The sequence below is a fragment of the Lynx rufus genome, unplaced genomic scaffold (assembly GCF_022079265.1).
Source record: "Lynx rufus isolate CCGP_SWC_20201006 ecotype Redwood Valley unplaced genomic scaffold, mLynRuf1.p SCAF_32, whole genome shotgun sequence".
Lineage (NCBI taxonomy): Eukaryota > Metazoa > Chordata > Mammalia > Carnivora > Felidae > Lynx > Lynx rufus.
In genome coordinates this window covers 415,278-430,662 of record NW_025814848.1, presented here as the reverse complement: position 1 = coordinate 430,662, position 15,385 = coordinate 415,278, and the positions used below count along the sequence as shown (strand labels likewise).

Genomic DNA, 15,385 nt, shown 5'->3' with positions numbered 1-15,385 from the left:
ATTTATTTGGGAAGGAAGGACTGGGGGTGGTACGTGTGAGTAGAAACTATCGGCCAGTTAACAAACACTGACAACGTTCCTCACAGAAGTGAACATCAAGTGACTATGTTTAGACTCTTAAGAAAGCAGGAAAGAAAAGCGAAAATTTTAAAGCTCAGAACTTTCGAAAGAACCAACACTAAATCAGAGACCAAACAAATACACGATGGTTTTTAGAACAATTCCGAACGCACACTCTGAAAGCTGTACTGCAGAGACAGGATGGAAAAGTTACCTGTTATCCCCTCACACGCGGGGTCTGGAAGGTACCATTTGTTCTAGTGGGGAAGGCCGAGGACCAGGGGCCAGGACACTAATAACTGGCTGTATAAACTTGGCCAACTCCCCTACACTTTCGTTCCTTGGTCATAGGAGCCTATTATCTACTTTCTAAAATGACTAAAAGTTCCCAGATTTAAGTAGAAAGCCTGTGTAAGGCATCTATTCTAGAAAGTCAGAGGGGGTGACTGATAAACTGTGATGCTCCCAGACTATTCCAAGAGAAAGTCAAAGGCTCTTATGTGTCACATGTTCTATCTTGTAAGGAGAAGATTGGCCGCAATTAAACTCTGTGCCATTTATGGAGGGAAAAAGGAACCAGGCTACCAAAATGGATGATGCCACGGTCAATACACCTGTGATGCAGACCTGACATTATTCTTGAACTCCAGCTCACATTTCCAAAAGCCTGGATCTTCTAGCACCTCAAATTAAGTTTGTTCCAAAGACAAGTGGTCTCCATACTTTATATTTTTGTTCTGTTCCCCATACTGATAATGATACAACCAGATTCCTAGCCTCCAGGGTCAAAGTCTGTTTCTCATCCCTCACACTCCTCATGTTGTAGAGCCGTCTTGTTCTGTTTTTGCAATGGCTCTTGAATTTGTGTCCTCATCCCATCCTCACCTCCTCTCCTCTGGTCCTGGGTCTCCATCCTCACCTCTAATTCTCTGGTTCTTGACCTAGGAACTCCTCTATTGGAGCACTGTCATGGCTTTTTCCAGACATCCCTTCTTTTCATCTTTCTCAAATGCCCCAACCTGTCTTTTCACACTGCTGCTGGATTAACTTTCCTAGAGCATATTTGGTCATCTCACTATCTGGTCAAAGAGTTCAGAATCTCTCCCTACCCCTTTTCCTACAAAATAAAGTACAAACTAGCCAGGCACAAGGATCACACCTGGAGTAAGTTTGAACCAAACTGAATTATCAATTAAAAATCCAAGAATACAAGGTATCATTGCCGTTTACTCTGGAATTACTAGGAAGTTTAAAAAAGTCAGATGTGGAAACTTTATTGCCTCCAGCAATATAATGGGTATTGGGGCAATAACACCGTAGGATGGCCCCTAACATCTGGTATGGTACAGACTACACTATGGTTTGGTTTAAAAGGACAGACGTTCCTCAAGTTATAATAGGGTTATGTGCCAATAAATCCAGTTGAAAATGTTGCAAGTCAAAAATGCATTTAATACACGTACCCTACTGAACATCATAGCTCAGTAGGCTAGGTTAATCATGCTCAGAACACTTATATTAGCCCACACTTGGGCAAAATCATCTAACACGAAGTCTATTTTATAATGAAGTGTTAGATTGAATATCTCATGTAATATATACCTTACTGAAAGTGAAAAACAGAATGGTTGTGTGGGTACAGAACTGCGAGTGTACTGGTTGTTATCCTCACATGGCTGACGGAGAGCTGCGGCTCATTGCCACTGCCCAGAATCATAAGAGAATATTCTACCAGTAGCTCAGGAAGAGGTCAAAATTCAAAATTCTGTTTCTACTGAAAGCCGATGGCTTTCATGCCATCTTAAAGTCAAAAAGTCCTAAATCAAACAATTTTTAGTTAAGGACTGTCTGTAAACACAATGTGATGAATGGAGAATGCTCAGCTTTAACTCAGGGAACGAATCTAAATATAACTATGGGATTTGATCGTATGATGGCTCATTACCACAGCATTTAGACACACTGCAGACCATTCCATATTCTGAAAACAACTAGAAATAGAAGGATATAATTTAGCATAAAAGTTGTAGTAATAAGATATTCAAAGGCAAAGTGTCAGAGTACTATGGGAAGATAGAAAAGGAGAAGGGAAGGTACAGTATCTCACAGTCAGTAGTGGGGGGTTCTTTTTCTGGTTTTATGCAATCTAAAACTTGTTTTTTAGGTAAATGGGTACTGAACCCTGCCTACTGACCCAGTTCAGTTTAACAAAAGAGAACTAGGAACCTGCAGAAATGTTGAACATTCTTTCAAAAAGTCTGCCAATGAAGCTAAACATGTGTAGGTCCAGAACTTCATAGTGCTGTGTCATAGCTCATATAATAGTACCTAATATATACCAAATGTTTGCATATTCCAGGAGTTAAGCAAAGCACTGTACATATATTAGTTTACTTAATCCTCATTCATCAAATAGTTATTGAGAATGTGGATGTGCCAGTCACTGATTTAGGAACTGGAGATAGAGAAGTGAGTAAGACAGATATGGCACTCATTCACTTGCATCTTATAATATAGTATGGAAGAAGATAGTGAACAAATACTACAAGTTTGATGAATATTCATAAAAAGTTGGGTATTTAAACAGTGACTCAAAGTGGGCCTCCAGCCCAGTTGAGAGAAAGAAGACTGCGAGACCCAGGGACAGACTCTAGGGTTGAGTGGATGTTATTTAGGTGAAGAGTATTTATTCCAGAAGGGGAAAGAGCGTGCTAGAAAATGTCTCCTCTCCTCTTAGAAAAAGGAGTCCTCCTTGTACAAGATAGACTCTAGCTCATAGGGATAAAGTTCTACTTAGCAATGTGGGAAAAAACTCCAGATATTTTAGAAACTGTCTTCTAAATAGTTTCATCATTGTGTACATATTTTCCTTAAGGTCATTTAGAAGTGGTAGGAAGAAGCATGTGGGTGTGTGTAGATATATATAAATGTAGCACTTTTTCTCAAGCTAAAAGATTCACTAGGTCCCATCTTGCCATATCAACCAAATGGAATCAGATGTTTAAGATCCTGGGTTTCTGCCTTTTCTCTCTACTCATCCGTACTTCCCACCCCACTTCTTAAGACGAACTCATAGCCACATCCGAATAAATGTTTTATAAACTGTTTAGTGAAGAAGGATTAGACATCAAAACAGAACCACATGGGTGTGTTGTGTTTTTCAAATACAAAATAAATGTATAAATGAGTGCATACAACTCTCATTCCATTTTGGAGATTTTGTTCTTCACCAAGAAAGCCTTTCTGTTGACACTATGAAGTCACAAGTAAGAGACTCTATTAAAGATGTTAGAAGAGAGAGCTATCTGTGCATGGGTATAGCCCATGCTGTACAGCCCATGGACACCAGCCCATCTGACTGCAGAAAAGATTTTTGTAGCCATAGTGGTTACTGAATATTGGCTTATCACAGTGGTCTTCTTTTAGAATATGTATGTCAAAGCTTGCAATAACACAGCCAGGGATATGCTCATTTACTATCAATGTTAGAGTTTGCCATATAGAATATATTGACTAAAGAGTAAAGTTTTTATATATATATATGAGTAACAATAACATCAAACTGTTGTTGATTAGGTTTATGCCTGTATGTATAGATAACTGATCACTTGGAAATAAACTAATAGTGTTTTTAACCATGGATAGTAATAATAGCTATCAGGAAATAATTATTTCATTTTACTGCAACCTTGATTGAATTAACATGGTTGTGATACATGTTACTGGATGGACAATGACTGACAAGTAATATGTGTGAACCATTACTCTTAATGGCATCTAAAATGGAACTGAATGACCAGGGAATAGTTCTAAAACCTCTGTAGTCACTGTGAAATAAAGGCAGTGTATGCACTATAAAAGACCCTTAACTTCATCCAGGAGGGATCTTTTTATGCTGCCCCTTTCCACTTCAGTTCCTCTATTTTTCTTTCTCATTCTTGAGGAATTAAGATATACCATTAAGTTGGAAGTCTTTTTGTTCTTACTATCCCAATGGAATTAAACAAAAAAGACGGCTTTTTTTTAAACAAAGTTCTTTTTCTTTGAAAAAGTATGTTAACAGATATAAAGAATATGATTCTGTAGCTTGAAAGAGAAGGAATGTGTTTATCTTGTGTTGATGGGCCTGAAAGCTATTGTCAAGACATAAGTGAGAACTTTGAACTCAAGATTTAAGATTTTGAAAAGGGTCTGACATGAGACATCTACTGACATTATAGATCAGACAGTGGAACCTTTCTATTCAGAAAATTGGATTTCTATTGTACTGCTTACTGCCTCCAAGAATAATCAACAAGACAGAGCTCCCAGATATATAGAAATTGCTGAGGAATAAGGAAAAAAATAATTTAAAGTCAAAGTGGTAAAACTTATTCATCTTAGATGGTTATAAGTCACATGTATGATTTTTCTCAAGCATAAAATCTATTATTGCCATAATCTGTGCAAAGTCTGAACATTTTCTACTATTAGATATGATTCACTACTGGGAAATCAGGAAAAATGGAAATATTTCTACTTCTTCTTTTAAAACCGGAAACACCAAACAAAATGCAAAAGCCAACAATAAAATCTAAAAAAATATTTTTGACATATGCTATAAATGTTAATATCCTTGATATACAAATAGCTATCACAAACCAATAAAAGAATTTGCTAATTAAAAATAGGCAAAGAATATGCATAGATAATACACAAAATAATAAAACAAATAAACAATATTCCAGAATGTTCAACTTCGTTAGTAATCAAGATAAACACTACTTAATAATTTTGAGTATCATGTAACAAAAAGGTTTTGAAGAGTTAATACTCAGTGTGGACACAGGTTTGGGAAAAGAGGCACTCTCATAGATATCACATTACAAGCCATCACAACCTTTCTATAGCAATATAGTAGTTCCCCCCTATCTGTGGGGGATATGTTCCGAGATCCCCCCGCCAGTAAATGCTTGAAACAGCAGATAGTACCAAAGCTCACATATGCCATGTTTTTTTCTATATGTACATTCTTATCATAAAGTTTAATTTATAAACTTGGTACAGTAAGAAATTAAAAATTATAACTAATAGAACAATTATAACAATATACCATAGTAAAAGTTATGTGAATGTGGTCTCTGTCCCTCTCTAAATATCTTATTGTACTATACTCACTCTTCTTGTGATGATGTGAGATGAGAAAATGCCTACATGATGAGATCGAGTGAGGTGAATGACGTAGGCATTGTGACACAGCATTAGGCAACTACCGACCTTCTGACATATGCCAGAGGAGGATCATCTGTCTCTAGACCGCAGCTGACCACAGGAAACTGAAACCATGGAAAGCGAAACCATGAATACAAGTGCGTGTGTGGGGTGGGGGGGCAGGGTGGGGACTACTGTGTGCTTATAATTAACCCAGCAATTTCACTTCTGGGCATTTGGTCTAAAGTATGCAACAGTGCAGAAAGAGTGATAGGGAAGGATGTGAAGGATAGTATTATTTATAACTAGAAACAATCCAATTGTTTCAAAAACAATGGATTAAATAAAGTCAGGTGTACCTACATAATGGAAAATTATAGTTACTCAAGTCATCTAATAGAAAAATATTTTTTAAAAATAGGAAAGTGTTTATAAGATACAGGTGAATAAAAAAGTAGCTTATAAAGCATATTTTTACTATGTTCTCATTGTGTAGAACAGAATTATATACTCCACTGCAGTAGAGATGATATTTTCCATAGGTGTATACAGACATAGGGTTTTATTCCATTAAAAAACATAATTTTTCCTGATAAGGAGCGACGCTGAACATCTTTTCATGTGCCTGTTGGCCATCTGGATGTCTTCTTTAGAGAAGTGTCTATTCATGTTTTCTGCCCATTGTCAATAAACTTCATATAAAAAAAAAAAAAGCAAAAAATATATAAATAAATAAAAATTAAAAAAAATTAAAAAAAAAACATAATTTTTAATACTGCTTAAAAATGTCAGTATACTTTGCATATTTACCTAAAAGTATTATTCTTCATGGTCATAACTTTGTATATTTTACTATAGTGGAATATGGAACTCTCTCCTTATTCTTTCCCAGTATTTTCTTGATTACTCTTAACCATTTATATCTTGAGGCAAACTTTAACATAATTTGGTCAGGTTAAAAAACATGCCTGAGACTGATAATTTCAATAAAAATTTATTGAAATTTTTATTCAATAAATTTAGAGACTAATTTTGGGGGAAATTATCATCTTTACTACTGAATCTTTCCATTAAAAACATGTTTCTCTTCAGTTTTCCTTGTTGTATTTAAGCTCCTCAGAAAAGCTTTATGATATTTTTCATTTAGATTCCGCATAATTTGTTAGGTTTACTCAAAGCAATTTTATACTTTGTTACCATTTGTCTAAGAGCATATTATCCCAAAATGCATTCTGAAAATTATTGAGAACACATACATAAAACATATTATTTTCATATATTTATTTACTGGCTAACTTACTGAATTCTCTTATTGGTTCTATTGTTTTTGAGTGAATTCAGTTGGTGTCTGTAAGTAATCATATTACCACAAACATTGCTAAATTGATCTTAGCTTTCTGATATTTATTTTTGGTCACATGACAGAGGCCGGGATTTCTGAAAGAAAGTACACTATTATAATGCTGAGGGCGGACATTTTAGTTTTTGGATCATTCTCATTTATTTTGATATCTTAAATGATTATTTTTATTATATAAAATGTGTACAATATAAAGGGTCATTTGACCATTTTTAAGTATACAGTTCTGTGGCATTAATAACATTCACAATGTTGTGCAATTATCATCACTATCTGTTCCCAAAACTTTTTCAAGTTTCTATTTCCAAACTCTATACCCATTCTGCAGAAACTCTCCGATCTTCTCCTCTCCAGCCCCTGGTGACCTCTCATCTACTTTCTGTCTCTAGGAATTTGCCTATTACAGATGTCTTCATGTATCTGAAGTAATTTTTTGAAGTTAAAATATTTTATAAATATTTAAGCTTGTTTGGCCTAATATATTATTTGAATTAGATTTAAATGGATATAAATTTTTCCGGTCAAGGGGCGCTAATCATCTAATTCATTAATTTACAGAGTATAACGAATTCACAATGTGTTTTCAAACTAAGTGTAGGTTTCAAAATTGTAGAAATTTTTCCTCTTCCAAAACAGAACTCAATTTTCTCTTTCTTCCTCTGTCCCTCTCCCCTGCTCATTTGCACGTGTGCTCCCTCTCTCTCTCTCTCTCTCTCTCTCAAATAAAAAAAAAAAGGAAGAAAGGGGTACCTGGGTGACTCAGTCAGTTGAATGTTCTACTCTTGATTTCAGTTCAGGTCATGATCCTGGAGTCCTGGGATAGAGCCCTGCAATGGGTTCCATGCTCAGCACGGAGCCTGCTTAAGGCTCTCTCTCTCTCTCTCCCTCTGCCCCTCTCCCCAGCTCAAGCTCTCTCTCTAAAATAAAAAAAATCAACTAATTAAAAGTAACAGAACTCAATTGCTAAATAAATATGATATGGCCGGATTTCTCATATTCCTGGATAATTAAGCATCAGAGACTTAGGTCAGCTATCATGAACATCCAGGAAGCCTACATAAGGGTTACAATTTTGTCTTTAATTCATTCTTTTCCAGTAAGCATTCTGTACATAAAAAGCATCAATTTTTCTCTATCCCATACAGAAAGGAATTATCTTTATTTTCTATCAAAGTTTTGTCATTACAAGTGATTAATTTTTTCACTTTTCTTTTTTTTTATATATATATATATGAAATTTATTGACAAATTGGTTTCCATACAACACCCAGTGCTCATCCCAAAAGGTGCCCTCCTCAATACCCATCACCCACCCTCCCCTCCCTCCCACCCCCCATCAACCCTCAGTTTGTTCTCAGTTTTTAACAGTCTCTTATGCTTTGGCTCTCTCCCACTCTAACGTCTTTTTTTTTTTTTCCTTCCCCTCCCCCATGGGTTCCTGTTAAGTTTCTCAGGATCCACATAAGAGTGAAACCATATGGTATCTGTCTTTCTCTGTATGGCTTATTTCACTTAGCATCACACTCTCCAGTTCCATCCACGTTGCTACAAAAGGCCATATTTCATTTTTTCTCATTGCCACGTAGTATTCCATTGTGTATATATACCACAATTTCTTTATCCATTCATCAGTTGATGGACATTTAGGCTCTTTCCATAATTTGGCTATTGTTGAGAGTGCTGCTATGAACATTGGGGTACAAGTGCCCCTATGCATCAGTACTCCTGTATCCCTTGGATAAATTCCTAGCAGTGCTATTGCTGGGTCATAGAGTAGGTCTATTTTTAATTTTCTGAGGAACCTCCACACTGCTTTCCAGAGCGGCTGCACCAATTTGCATTCCCACCAACAGTGCAAGAGGGTTCCCGTTTCTCCACATCCTCTCCAGCATCTATAGTCTCCTGATTTGTTCATTTTGGCCACTCTGACTGGCATGAGGCGATACCTGAGTGTGGTTTTGATTTGTATTTCCCTGATAAGGAGCGACGCTGAACATTTTTTCATGTGCCTGTTGGCCATCTGGATGTCTTCTTTAGAGAAGTGTCTATTTATGTTTTCTGCCCATTTCTTCACTGGGTTATTTGTTTTTCGGGTGTGGAGTTTGGTGAGCTCTTTATAGATTTTAGATACTAGCCCTTTGTCCGATATGTCATTTGCAAATATCTTTTCCCATTCCGTTGGTTGCCTTTTAGTTTTGTTGGTTGTTTCCTTTGCTGTGCAGAAGCTTTTTATCTTCATAAGGTCCCAGTAATTCACTTTTGCTTTTAATTCCCTTGCCTTTGGGGATGTGTCGAGTAAGAGATTGCTACGGCTGAGGTCAGAGAGGTCTTTTCCTGCTTTCTCCTCTAAGGTTTTGATGGTTTCCTGTCTCACATTTAGGTCCTTTATCCATTTTGAGTTTATTTTTGTAAATGGTGTGAGAAAGTGGTCTAGTTTCAACCTTCTGCATGTTGCTGTCCAGTTCTCCCAGCACCATTTGTTAAAGAGGCTGTCTTTTTTCCATTGGATGTTCTTTCCTGCTTTGTCAAAGATGAGTTGGCCATACGTTTGTGGGTCTAGTTCTGGGGTTTCTATTCTATTCCATTGGTCTGTGTGTCTGTTTTTGTGCCAATACCATGCTGTCTTGATGATGACAGCTTTGTAGTAGAGGCTAAAGTCTGGGATTGTGATGCCTCCTGCTTTGGTCTTCTTCTTCAAAATTCCTTTGGCTATTTGGGGCCTTTTGTGGTTCCATATGAATTTTAGGATTGCTTGTTCTAATTTCGAGAAGAATGCTGGTGCAATTTTGATTGGGATTGCATTGAATGTGTAGATAGCTTTGGGTAGTATTGACATTTTGACAATATTTATTTTTCCAATCCATGAGCAGGGAATGTCTTTCCATTTCTTTAAATCTTCTTCAATTACCTTCATCAGCTTTCTATAGTTTTCAGCATACAGATCCTTTACATCTTTGGTTAGATTTATTCCTAGGTATTTTATGCTTCTTGGTGCAATTGTGAATGGGATCAGTTTCTTTATTTGTCTTTCTGTTGCTTCATTGTTAGTGTATAAGAATGCAACTGATTTCTGTACATTGATTTTGTATCCTGCAACTTTGCTGAATTCATGTATCAGTTCTAGCAGACTTTTGGTGGAGTCTATCGGGTTTTCCATGTATAATATCATGTCATCTGCAAAAAGCGAAAGCTTGACTTCATCTTTGCCAATTTTGATGCCTTTGATTTCCTTTTGTTGTCTGATTGCTGATGCTAGAACTTCCAGCACTATGTTAAACAACAGCGGTGAGAGTGGGCATCCCTGTCGTGTTCCTGATCTCAGGGAAAAGGCTCTCAGTTTTTCCCCGTTGAGGATGATGTTAGCTGTGAGCTTTTCATAAATGGCTTTTATGATCTTTAAGTATGTCCCTTCTATCCCGACTTTCTCAAGGGTTTTTATTAAGAAAGGGTGCTGGATTTTGTCAAAGGCCTTTTCTGCATCGATTGACAGGAATTTTTTCACTTTTCAATTGGTAAGAATATATTATGACTTTAGGACCACAGCGCACAATTTAGTATTTGGTGAGAGTGTTTGGCTTTTCTTTCCCTTAATTACTTAAAGATAGAAAATAATTGTTTCAAAAATAAATGAAAGTATTCATTACTTAAATGGACTTAACAGTAGAGTCACTAGCACGATCAACCTGATACTCACAATTCTGTAGACATAAAAGAAGCTGAATAATGACGTAATCCTGCGCACTGCGCCTTCTTGCTGTGGCCAAGGTTGGCTCTGTGCCTGCTTTCACACATACTCAACACCTCCAATGGCGGCAAAGACTAAACTTCCCAATACCCTGCTTTGTCAGAAAGCAGTGCATCGTTTGGCTTTTTGAACCTTGTTCCCCTGCTGGCTCAGTTCAGCCTGAAGGAGCAGGTGACAGATGGAATTACGACCAAGGGAAGGTGTTGGCCAACGCTGACTCCGTTCTCCGAATAAGACCAAGTCACAGTCTGCTATGACAAGCAGGCACTACCTCTGAGAATTACTGTTACATTCCCCTCCTCTGGTGGAGGGAGGGTTTCTAAATTTACCCAGCTTTAGGGCAGTGGAAGCAGCAGACTATGAGGAAGGACAAAACATACATAGGCTTTCCACAACACTGGCACGCTGAGAGCCGTAGCACCAAATAGAAGGCAGATAAACATACCCATTTCTAAGGAGGAGCTGCCCTCTCCACCCCAAAGCAGGAATTTGCAGAGCCACCCCCTGCTGAGCTTGGCATCAATATCTGGTACAGTTCTGGGGTCGATTATTCAAGCAGATTATTTGAGAGCTCCCAAGAAAGTAGCAGTGATCACTATGAGCCAGGGGGAGTTCTCTATAATATCAGGCCAAGCTTATTTCATGTATTCTTACGACGGAGATCATAACAGGACTATATCAGCGAGACATCTGGCAAGACCTCCCTTGGTTTTCCCTTTTTGATTTTTGCTGTTGTTTTGTTTTAAAAAGAGAGAGAGAGTATGAGCAGGGAGAGAGGCAGAGGGAAAGAGAATCCCGAGCAGACTCCATGCTCAGCACAGAGACTGATGCTGGGCCCAGTCCTGAGGGATCATGACCTGAGCCGAAATCAAGAGTTGGAAGCCTAACCAACTGAGCCATACGGGTGCCCCTGGCAAGACCACCCTTGTAGGCAAGGTACAGGCAGGCATGGTTGAAGAATTAGGCTTTTTTTTTTCTTTTTTCTTTCTTTCTTTTTTTTTTTTTCTTGTGTGAACAATTGAATCCAAGCAATATGCCCTGATGATTTTGGTCCCACTGCAATACCACCAAGGTCTATACTTGATCTAATTCATTTTCCGTTTAACATTTTTGTTATAACTTGGATGAGAGTTATAGAATTCAAATCTATTAACTTTTCAATGACCCAAAGTTAGGAAGTCTGCAGAGATATGACCATGAAGGGCCACCATGAAGGTGAAAATAATAATTTGTTCTTACTATCATCTTGATTTGGCACTGTGCTAAACACTCTACTTATATGATTTGTTAATCCTTACATCATTTCTGGGCAGTAGGTTTTATAATCCCCTGGAGGAAATGAAATAATTAATCTGCCAAAACCATACAGCTAGTTAATCGCAAGCCGGAGTCTGCTTTGCATGAGCTCAAGGCCTGTGCTCAGAGTGGTTAGACCCAACTTCCTCCCAGCATCTCATCAAGTCCTGGTGGAAATGAAGCCAGACTTGGAACCTGTTCAGGAGAGAGGTTCAGAGCTGCACAGCAAACACAGACTTTAACATGGACTTTGGGCAGTGAGACTAGATACCTGCTGGGTCCTGAGCTCAAGCAGCTTGTTCTTAAGGGTCATGGTGGAGCTTAGTTTTCTGGCATCTTCTGAGCCAGCAAGCAACACTCTGTAGTGGGACTATACTTCGACTAGAACTCAGCCCTACGTGGAAGGATGAAGACTTGCAGATGAAGTTTTAGCCTTGGCAAGTAAAAACTCTTGCCCTAATCAAGACAGACAATGATGATGGTAGTGATGACGATGGTGATGGTAACTATTATACTTACGCTAGGTGCTCTGCTAAGAGCTTGAAATGTATTCACTCATTTAATCACTGAAATAACCCATAAGTTGGGTACCATTCTTCTGCCAATTTCAAAAACTGAGCCCCAACATGGTTAACTTGTCTAAAAGCTGGTAAGTGGTAGAGTTAGGATTTTGACCAAATGGTCTGCCTTCAGAGACTCTGCTCTTAACCATCACATGATATGGAAAATTGAGGACAGCCAATACATGATGAATTCAGTTTGAAAATGTACTATTTCTATTTTTAGCTCTTTATCCCTTTTATTCGACTGTGGGGTTTTTTTTTTTGTTTGTTTGTTTGTGTTTTGTTTTTTGGCACGGACAGCTATACGCTCCATTTCCATCACCTCTGCTACCTCTCTCATTTTTGTTTTCCATCTCTCTCATTCATCTTCCCTACTCAAACAGAGCTGGGCCTAATTTCCACTCCCATTACAGGTTCAGAAAGGATCTTTCCTCTGGTGAGTGACCAGCTAACTGTTCAAATATTTCTGGGGTTGTCTAACCCCTGCCTCAGAGAGCTATCACCCTGCATCTATGAACACGTTATTTCTGTACAGGAAATTTTGTAGAGTGACATCAGCTTTATATTATGACTTCTTAAATGGGGAATTAAAGATGGTAACTGACAGGTTAAGTGTGAGAGAAATGGGTAGAGAGGAAGGAGGAAAGAACAGTGACCATCCGAGAGTTGGGTATTATAATCCCACCATGATTGCTCGTATTCAACACAACACTTATCACTTGTTAGAAGCCTGCTTTCCACACAACCTCACATAGCGATCACAACTCTCTGAGGTATGTATTAAATTCCTTATTTTGGAGATGCAGATTCATCTCATAAGCTCAACGAGTTGGACTACAGAGAGCAGCAGAAGCAAAGGCCACGTTCATGGCCTTTCCAGTGGCCATGCTAATTCTCGAAAAGCACAGAGGAAGGTGGTCTTTAGCAACAGCTACTGAAAGTTCACAAGATGGAGGTGACTTCCTCAGAAAATGGATGTTTTAAGCTATAAGATTCCAGATTCCGTTTCCCTCAATAGCTATGGGTTCTCATTTGGGAATCTGAATTGGTCAGTGTAAGTTAGGTTTGCTGCAGGAACAGATTAACCCCAAAGTCTCACTGGCTTTGCAGAGAAAAGGAGAATCTCATATGCCCAGTAGACATCCAATTCAGGTTAACACTGGGCACGAAGAGAGATAGAGGGCCGTGCATTGTCTCCAAAAAGCTTAGTTTGGAGGGAGCACACACTTCTTCTATTCACAGCCCAACGGCAGTTAGCCCCATGGTTCTGCATAACTGCATAACAGAACTGCTAGGGGCCTGAGAGATATTTGGTGCTCAGTAAATGTATCTGACGTGGAATTCATGTTCTTTGGGGAAACTGACCCTTCTCCTTTCCTCTAACCTGTACTATGGGCAGCTTGCATGACCTAGGTTAATCCAGGATATCCCATCCCCCTTGACCACAGTTCAAGGCTGAGCATGTGCCCCTCGATGGGATATTCACAGCGAATCTTTAACTTTTACTTTTTCTGGAGATTCAGGGACAATGACACTTTGTCTTTTTACAGGTGTAAGTAAGTAAGCATGTAGTCCCAGGATCTACTGGGCACATTTGGAGGCTAAAAGGGAGCCAGCTTTAAATGACCTTGCATGAGGGGCGCCTGGGTGGCTCAGTCGGTTAAGCGTCCGACTTCGGCTCAGGTCATGATCTCACGGTCCATGAGTTCGAGCCCCACGTCGGGCTCTGTGCTGACAGCTCAGAGCCTGGAGCCTGCTTCAGATTCTGTGTCTCCCTCTCTCTCTCTGACCCTCCCCCATTCATGCTCTGTCTCTCTCTGTCTCAAAAATAAACAAACATTAAAAAAAAAAATTAAAAAAAAAATGACCCTTGCATGAAACAAAGCAGAGGGTGACAATGGTGAGCCACCAGATTAAACCTTGCTGGGATTGAGACTCATCTCTGCGTTGTTCAGTTATGTAAATTATTAAGCAAACCTGACTGACAATTTGAATTTTTTTTTTGCATTTTGTAACCAAAATAATCCTAATGGACCCCTTTTCCATATTTTCAGAACAAATTAGCTATTTCCTTCTTAAATTAAAAATCATTACTTTTTTATGGTTATCACTTTAAAAATAATTTACCTGGAAAATTTCGATGTATATTAAGTAAAAATTATTAGATCACAAATAAAGAATAATGCATTTCACTTGTGCTTGCTCCTTTCTAATTAAATACAATTCTCAAGACCATTTTTTGTGTTGTGATATGAACTCTCATGCTTTATCCTTAACTGGTATATTTTTTTCCCATTGAGTATTCTTTAACAAGAGTATTTTGCTTTGTCAAATGTTATTGTTCCTTGAATGTTAAGTGGCTTTGGCTGTGTCTGTGCATGTTTATCCTTTATAGCTGGGTGACCTCAACTCATTAGAGCTCTCCTAATGAGGCCACTGTCCTATGTGGTGTCTATTTGTAGATCTGTGATATTTCTGTAATTCTTCAGCCGCTGGAGTCACCTTGCCTTCTAGTAGACCATCTCACAAATGTACGTTACTACTCATAAACAAAAAGAATCACCTGAAAGAATGTAAGATGAATAAACAAAAAATTGATCTCTCCACTTAAATAATTTCCCTAGCCGATGCAAAGCATTATGTCATTATACTCTTTATTCGCTGCTTCATATTAGGGATTCTTACACAATAGTTTTCGTATTATATACATTATGGTGGCAAGCCTAAATGGCCACTTCACAGTTTTGATTATGACACCTATACAAATTTTAGTGTGGACGGCAGCTATGTACCTGATTAAATTAATTTTGCCAATATTTTGATTTATCGACTATGTACTAGCAAGCCCATTAGATGCTGTTGGGAATATGTTACTTTCTAACATGTTCTAAGTGACTGCAAGAAAGGAAGATAGAAAGTTCTGTGGGGGAGGGAAGGTGGGGTGGGGAGAGGGCTGGAGTTTAGGGTAGGCAAGGAGAGGAGAAACAGAAGAGGTTCCGTAGAACAATTCTATTAGAGCTGGGCTTTGAAGGTCCCTTATCATTGAGGCATTTGGGGATGGGAGAGTGGGCATTCTCGAAAGAAAGCGAAGGTACGGGATAAGAAGTTTTATAGCACATCTGCTTTGGCTATAGCACAGGGTATAGGGCATAGGGCAAAGGGAAGTGCAGT

At 38.4% G+C, this 15,385-nt stretch overlaps 1 protein-coding gene across 1 annotated transcript in view; it reads right to left on the bottom strand.

Annotated features, from left to right (window-relative positions):
* The window catches only part of PACRG (parkin coregulated), a 510,195-nt gene that overhangs the window by 208,475 nt on the left and 286,335 nt on the right, over positions 1 to 15,385 (bottom strand). The window lies entirely within an intron of this gene.